Source organism: Cibotium barometz, chromosome 47, assembly GCF_041138505.1.
Source record: "Cibotium barometz isolate CiBa-2024 chromosome 47, ASM4113850v1, whole genome shotgun sequence".
Taxonomy (NCBI): domain Eukaryota; kingdom Viridiplantae; phylum Streptophyta; class Polypodiopsida; order Cyatheales; family Cibotiaceae; genus Cibotium; species Cibotium barometz.
The window spans coordinates 8,351,945-8,358,619 of NC_141092.1; the positions used below are offsets into that span (position 1 = coordinate 8,351,945).

Sequence of the window (6,675 nt, forward strand, 5' to 3'; positions counted from 1 at the left end):
GGGTTGAGACGTTGGCATGCTCATAATTACACAAGTGCACGCTTGCGTTATGCTTGGTGCGCTTTTGAACCCTAGTTTGAATGAGAAACTGATCATTTGTTTGTAAAGAGGAACATTCTTTTGTGTGATATTGAGTTTTGATAATGATGTAGGTGGATTTTCACTTGTCATAGGACACATGGTTGCAATTATCTTTTTGGTTGAGTGACTTTTCTTTTGTGATGACACATGGTAGTCGTAATCTCTTTTAGATGTGAATCGTTCAGTGAAAAACTAATCAATTGTACATAAAGTTGAATGTTCTTTTTGTATGATCATATGAAATTTTCACCAACTTGATTTCTCATAGTGCAAGTGAAGTAATTTGCACCTATTTTCTCCTTTGAATTTTCACTTCATGGTTGCACCTATTTTTTAGTTGTCAATCATGATTCATGTTAATGAACATTCTCCTAATGTCAATTTCATAAAAAGACATCATATATCCATATCTTCTATGTACAATATTAAGGAGAGGTTTAAGGAGCCTTGGATGGAAGCACCACAATCATCCCAAACCTCACGGATTGTTTTTGGCCTGCCCTATGGGGGTAGGCTTTAGGGGAGAGATGTTAAAAGTGAAAGCTTGAGTGGGAAACTCTGAAGCGAAAGAACCGCGCACCTCAGACTTCGAGCACCTGCATTTACTCGAGGCATGGCTCGCTTTCCCCGGTGGCCAAGTGCCGAGATTGAGCATTGTCTTGAAACTCGCATGTCTACGGAAGTTGAGGAGGGCAAAGTGGTTAAGGCTTGTGTCAGGTACTCAGAGAATACACCAAGCTCAGGGAGAGGACTGCATATGCATACTTCATGGGGCGTGTCCTTTCGGAGAGCAGTTGAAATTAGAGCTCGTGGTAGATGAAGTGGTGGAGAAGGGTTCCAGGGTTCGGTGGCGTATGTGGTGGCATATCACATGGGGCTTGAGCCTTCCAGCGAACTTGAGAAGTTGTGCCCAGTATGGGTGTCGTTCCAGAACCTCCCATATATGTTCAAAAGCTCTGTTAGAGAGATCGCGGAACAGTTGGGTAAGGTTCTTTATATCCCTCCGTTGCAGAGTTGTGGATGTTAGCCTTACAGCTAGAGCATGTATTTTGTGGGACTTGGGGGCAGAGAAGTCCCAGAGTACATGCTACTGTTAGCCACCTCCAAAATCTCTTCCAGAGGTTTCTTCCCTTCATTACCCTGAGCTTTCTCGCTGCTCGAAGAGCCTTCAGGGACCTTCACCTACATATCTTTCCTAGAGGACTACCCTTCTCCGTTGTTTAGGAGGACCGCAGCTAAGCCGGATTTGTTCTTTCTGCACCCTCCGCAGTGGCCTTCTTAGCTTCGTGCTTCGCTCTTTCCGGGCAATTTTCAGCAAAATGCCCCACTTTCTTGCGTTGGGAAAGGGGGATAAGCGTACCTAAATCGGGACCAGTTTGAAGACCCTGGTGTCCAGGTGGAAAAGGGGAACAAGAGCAGTTGAGAGGGAAGAATCCCTTTGGCTGCCATCCCTAGAGGCAATATCACACAGTTACCCGAAAGATTTTGTGTCACTGTTCCTAAACCTTAGGGAGATACGAGCTAAGTTTGATCTGAGTGCAGAACAAAGCGACGTATTTCAGGTGATACTAAATGAAGTACCTGATACCTGGCCTACAAACTTGGGTGTGGCTGGCTTCTCACGACCAGAAGAATGGATGTGGGTTGGGGGGTGCCCAATTGAAAAAGTCTCTTCAAAGGTGATTTACTTACATCTGCTGCAGAGAGGTGTTTGGTATGAGAGATACAATAGACGTTGGGGCAGGAATGATGGTGAACTCATTTGTTTTTTTTTTTCAAAAACAGGCAGGTATATTAATGAAAGAGGGAGAATCCAAGATACATGGGCCACGTGTCCATCATGCATTGGACATGTGGCAAGAGCACCTGACCAACTCGTGTAGTCGCATGTGACTACACGTGTCGGCACATGCGTAACAACCTCCTATTGGCTATCGATCTCGTCCACGCCAGCACTGGTGGTCAAATGTGGCTACTCCAATCTGCATGCATCCTTCTCTCTCGTTCGACCAAACCTGCATTTAGCTCTACACCTTGCTCGGCGCACAGAGAATTGGAGGGTGGCTAGGTAAGGTGTATCTCCTTGCTGTTGAGCAGTTAGCTGCCTTTCTGACTCCTCTAAACGGTTTTGCAGGGGCAGAAGGTGCGAAGCTAGCCCTGGACAGCTGCTATGGTTGGAAGAGACTACTTGCTTGCTGAAGTTAGATCCCTCCCCTGGACGTGGGAGCTTCCAGTCGGAGTTCGACGTCTTTATACCTGATGGTGGCGCCCAGGATAGGGTGATGGAGGCCTCTCCCCGTGGCTGGAAGCCTTCATCTTCCTTGTTCGGCTGTCTCTTTTGTTCTTCCTCCTTGCGGGTGACGCTCTTGGTCGTCTTTTACAGAAAGGTATTTCTGCCTTGTTGGAATTCAGCAGCATGCCTCTTTTTGATTCCTCTTAACTCCCTTGCAGGAAGAAGTGCCGCAGTCCTACTCAGCATAGCCATCTAGCTCTGGTGAACCTTCGCTCTTTGGACAGGGCCGTGCCCGACAGAGGGATAGGGGGCTTTTTACCTTTATTTTTCAGAACTATCCTGATCTGACATCCTTGCAGAAGACTCCAGCGAATCATCAGCGGTGATCGAGGGCCCCTCTACAGCCTGCCAGGTACATTAGCCTGTTGGCCTTCAGCAGGTAGACTTTGTTCTGATAGACTGTTCTGATTCCTGAGATCCGCCTTGTAGGAGGAGCAGATGAACAGAGGTCGTGGGCGGCGACATCTTCTTTTTGTGGAGTATCTGCTCTCGATTTTCGAAGAGGGATGTATCTGTATCCGATGGGATGACTGAGGGCCTTAAATTTCTTTTGTCCGTACTAATATGTTCTGTGTTTCTTGCAGGAAGCTCCCCCATCCCGTCGGCAGAGGTCTGGCGGTAGGAGACAAGCTGGACCTTTGGTGCCCCTTCACTGCCCGTCGCTTTGCCTTAGCTTCGTTTTCAGCTTTCCTGTCTTGGTTCCTGGAAACTGTCTCCATGTTGATCCGCTTCTACACCTGATGGGCATAAATATGGGTTTGCTTACTGCTGCCTGCAGATTGCTTCTATTAATGATCTGTCCTTAGATAGGATGAGGATAATCTTATCTCTGGTTTTTTCTAGTTTTTTCTTGGTGTAATCTGAGGCTCTTTTTTGGAGCTTAATCAATAACCTCTTCTCCAAACTGAAGAGGACTTGTATTTGTTTGGACCAATATCTGCTGCATGTTGTAATTAAACATACAGAGAGAGGAGGTCCCTTGATTTCAGGGTTGTCAAAAGTTACTGCAATCCTCTGTAGCCAGGCATGCCAGAGATACTCACATCTGATTACATTCCATAATGTTGTTGAGCATCCTATGTTTTCTCCTAACATTGTATTCTTCCAATTTACATCTTTATCCCATCTAAGAATAGATGCACGTAGCTCTTTGAAAGTGTTTGAAATGTGCTTGCAATGGAAGAAGATGTGGAGGTCGTCCTCAGGTAATCCGCATCTTGCACATTGATCTTCAATGTGTGAGCTCCACAGCTCCTTGAGACTGTTGTACCATTTTTTCCTGTCCCAATGGATATTCCATCTGCGGTTAAGAGTGACATGAATTTGGGAGAATTTTTCGAGATTAGGGATGGGGAGAAGGGGTTTGTTCTCTAACCATTGAAAGGCTAGGATATTGAAGGATGGGGGTCTGCTGATTTTTCAGATTTCTTGTTGGTTCTATTGAATTGTTCTGCTTTGGATTAGATCTAGCTTTGGGGTTCTACAGTCGAATTTGGCTACCAGATCTGCTCTTGTGAGCCAGGTACCATGGTGGGGGTTGAAAATATTTGCCTAGGTTGCTAGACCTTTTTTGTGGAGATTTAGAGCTATTTTCTCTTCCTCTGGGTCAAGGGGGGTAAGTGGGAGAATAGACCACCAGCAAGAATCGTTGGCTAATATACCTTCTGATTTGTTGACCTTGGGTATAATGGAAAGAAACCTTTTAATTCTGAGCCAGGCTTTCCAAATGGAAGTAACTAGTTGGCTCCCTTTGGGGGTTATAGGGTGCTTGGAAGCTACTATGGTGATGATGGGTAAATTGAGCCATTTATTGTGGCCTGTGATAGTGAACCTAGGGGTGTCCTTGACCAGTAGCTGTGCCCAGTCTTTAGTGGGGTTCTCCATAGCTCTGATGATCCATTTAGAGGCCATTCTGTCAGCATACAGGCATATATCTTTAATCCCCAGCCCTCCCATTGGATTTGGGCACAGTACAGGTGTCCCATTTTACTTTAGGTCTGCTCCTGTTCCATGGGTCACCACCCCATAGGTAGTTTCTGCAGAGCTTGGTGAAATCATTGAGGTCAGCATCAGGGAGCCTCCAATAGCTGAGAAAATATATAGTAGAGGGGATGATGAAATGGTTAAGCACCATAATTCTCCCTGCTAATGACAGTTGCTTCCTTTTCCATCTCAGTAGCTTGCTTTCTATTTTCTCCATTACCCATTGCCATTTTTGTCTCAGTGTCACCTTGAAGCCCATGGGTATACCGAGGAACCTGAAGATCTCACCATCCTGAATGATGTTACAGCCTGTATCAAGGAGCCAAGAGGGAGGGGGTTCAATGAGGGTTTTGATTCCTGTTTTGCTGTGGTTGATTTTGGAGCCTGAGGCTTCACAGTAAGTTTGTAGACAACTCCAGAGTGCCTTGATGTTCTCTTCTTCGTTTGCTTTAAGACTGTTAGTGTCGTCAGCAAACATCTAAGTGCACATTTGTTCTCCATTGGGTAATTTGATTCCAACCAGTTCTTCTTTGCTGATCTTGTCCTTTATTAGTCAATTTAGACCATCTGCAGCAATAGCATAGAGCAGGGGAGCTAGAGGGCAGTCTTGTCTGATACTCTTTTCAAGAGGAAAGGGGTCTGAAAGTTCTCCATTGAAGATAATTTTAGCTTTGGCATTTTCAAATAGGGTTTTTACCATATGGGTGAATTGGGGGCGCAAACCCATGTCTCTGAGGGATTGAAGGATGTAGTCCCATTGAATTCTGTCATAGGCTTTCTCAAAGTCGATCTTAATAAACAGGAAGTCCTGGCTGGTTTTTTCTGCATACTCAAACCCTTCCCATAAGGCAATAATGGAGTCCAAGATGTACCTGTCTTTGATAAAACTTTTTTGTTCCTTTGTTATCCATAGTTTCATGTGTTTATTCAGCCTAAGGGCTAAAGCTTTGGCAATGATTTTGTAGACACTGTTGAGCATTGTGAGTGGTCTCCAGGTTCCCATGATCTCCTTGGGGCCTTTTTTGTGGATCAGCTTGATAAGGCCTTCATTGATTTGGGATGGCAATGCTCCATATTTCAATGATTCTTGCCACACTTTGAAGATGGGACCTGTTAGCACATAAAGGTTTGGAAAAATTCAGCAGGCAGTCCATTCTCACCTGGACTCTTATTGGGCTTGAGGGAGAAGATGACCTCTTTGATTTCTTCATGAGAGATGTCCTGATCCAGAGTAACAGCTATATTGGCTGGGACAGTTCTAGGTCTGGCTAATTTGATTGCCTCCATTGCGGCTGCCTTAGTTGAGGAGGGGAGACCTTCTTCCTGGAAAATGCTGCGATAGTAGTCAGTGAGTAGTTTTTTGTTCTCATCATGATTCATAACCTGGATTCTATTCTTGTTTTTAAGTAGGGGGATATGCTCTTGCCTTTGTTTGACCTTGAGCATTTTAAACATTTCCTGACACGGCCTGTCAGATTTTCCTGCCCACCATTCCCTGGTATAGAGCTTAGTATGTTGGAGAGCAATTTCTTCTTCTCTTTTGATTTTGGCTCTGATCTGATTGATATTAGTAGGGTCAGTGGAGGACTCTTGTTCATGGAGCTGCACTTGGAGTTTTTTAAGTCTGCTGGTTCTGTGGGCTGAAACCTTCTTTTTGACCTGCCTGAGTAGATTTTGGGTAGACTTGACTGACAGACTCCAAGCTTTGGTCGGGGATAGATTGTTGCAGAAGAAGCATTCCCAGATGTGTTTGATTTCTTCTTGAACTAGGGGCAGTTTAAATAGAGCTGGGTCTGTATGAAACCAGCTAGATTTGTGTCTGTTGTCTTGATTGTCCATTGTAGTGATGATGGGGTAGTGATCTGAAATGCAAGAACATTCACACCTATTATATTTAGAGTAAATTTCACCACTTGCATAAGCTCTATCTAGCCTGGCTTTTCTGGAGAGATCTCCTGTAGAGTAGTTTTGCCATGAGAAGATTCCTTCTTGACCCAGATCTTGCCGATTGAACTTGTGTTTTACTTTTTCCCAAGCTTGTTTCTCTGAGCCAAAAAGGGCTTGTCCTTTGGCTTTGTATCTGTCCTTGAGGGTTTCCACCATGTTAAAGTCCCCCATAATCAGCAAAGGTGCTCGTAACCTTAGAAGGGAGTTCCAGATTTTGGTCCTCTGTTTCTGTGGGCCGTGGACATACACACCTACAAAGATGAAGCTGTTCATGAGTACAACTATTCATTGGTTGTTGAAGTTGATGTGGAAGTCCTTTAGATCCTGGATGCAATCATAATGGATGCCCACTGCTAGGCCCCCACTTCCAT

General features: G+C 44.9%; 1 long non-coding RNA gene across 1 annotated transcript; it reads left to right on the forward strand.

Annotated features, from left to right (window-relative positions):
* The first annotated feature begins 576 nt into the window (after positions 1 to 576).
* LOC147611331 (uncharacterized) lies at positions 577 to 3,411 on the forward strand. The gene is made up of 4 exons (XR_015263798.1): positions 577 to 1,760; positions 1,867 to 2,438; positions 2,533 to 2,726; positions 2,804 to 3,411. It is a non-coding gene; the product is annotated as an uncharacterized LOC147611331 (long non-coding RNA).
* Positions 3,412 to 6,675: the final 3,264 nt, after the last annotated feature.